Here is a 1,307-nt window from a genome sequence, read left to right as displayed (position 1 = left end):
ACCGCGCGGTTCTCGCGTGTGTGTGCATCCGAAGACCTGCCGCTTCCGAACTGCGCGGTGCCAGCTGGTGTGTCTTTTCCAATCCAGGCTCCTTCCCCTGGCCCTGGACATGACGGGGAGCCACGTATGGGCTAGGAGGAAAAGCTGGATCCTCCTTGTGTCCTGGGGGGGGAGTGGGTGCTGTTGATGCCAAGGGTCGAGGGGAAGCAGAGCCGCCACCACCCTGCAGCAAAGAACCCGAGGCAGGCAGGGCTGCGGTGGTCCTTGATGATGTCTCACCAAGGAAAAAAGGTGGGAGATGTTTATAGTTAGCTTTTGCTTAAATCTGTCATGGTTTGGTGATGAGGGGGGAAAAACAAACCCAAAGCTCCAGCCTGAGAGCCCGAACATCACCCGGGCACTGCCAAAGCCGCTCGTCAACACGGCGGCATCTACCTCCGGCGCTGGGGGCGGCACCTCCTTTGTGTCTGTATGAAAACTGCGCGTGAGCCCTTCGAGTTCTGCTCTTAAACCAAAGGAGAAACGGGCTTTAAGTCGCGCTGGGACAGCTCTTCTGGGGAGAGCCGGCGCCGGGCGTCACCTGTGCGCGGGGAGGGCGAGGTGCTGCCCCGGGGCTGGTTGCTCAGGGTGGGCTCTGTCTTGCCCCTCACCTGCTGCTGGCACTGGCACGGTGCTTGTTGTGTGACCTCTGCGCCCGTGTCCCACGCTGCCCCCGCGGCTCTGCACCACGGCATCGTGCCGCCCCGCTGCCAAGGAATCCTGCGTCATCTCTCCTCTGTTACTCTTGGTCTGCTATGTAATTTTGGCTGGAAACAGCTAGAGTTTTATGCAAAATTGAATAAAATTGAATGAACAAGATGGAAACGGGCTTGGAGCCGGTGCGGGGGTCGGGGGTGCCTGCCTGGGGGAGATGGGGGTGCTCGGACAGGCATTGGGCCTGCTGGGGTGGGTTTTGTGCAGGGGTCGGTTACTTGGGCCGTGTGTTTTCGGGGTGGGGAGTTACCGCTGTGCCTGTGCTGCTCTGCACCGGGCACAAGATCCGGGGCTGGAGCCTGTGCCTCAGCTTCTCCCTGGGCTCCTGCCAACATTGTTCCACCAAGGCTCACGGAAGTACAAGACAGTGCGACACCCGAATGTCTGTCATCACCCCACCCCCCCCCATGAAGGACTAACGCCAGGGAGGTGGACGAGCATCCCTGGGGAGCAGCCAAGGACCCTGGGGGCTGCTGCCTCCCCTCCCACGCTGCGGTCCCCACTGTCCCCTCCGGCTCTCAGCAGCTACCGGGCTCTGCTCCTCGGCCGCAAGC

Source organism: Eurypyga helias, unplaced genomic scaffold, assembly GCF_000690775.1.
Source record: "Eurypyga helias isolate BGI_N326 unplaced genomic scaffold, ASM69077v1 scaffold35720, whole genome shotgun sequence".
NCBI lineage: Eukaryota > Metazoa > Chordata > Aves > Eurypygiformes > Eurypygidae > Eurypyga > Eurypyga helias.
The sequence above is the reverse complement of the archived record's forward strand: the minus strand, read 5'-3'. Positions refer to the sequence as shown.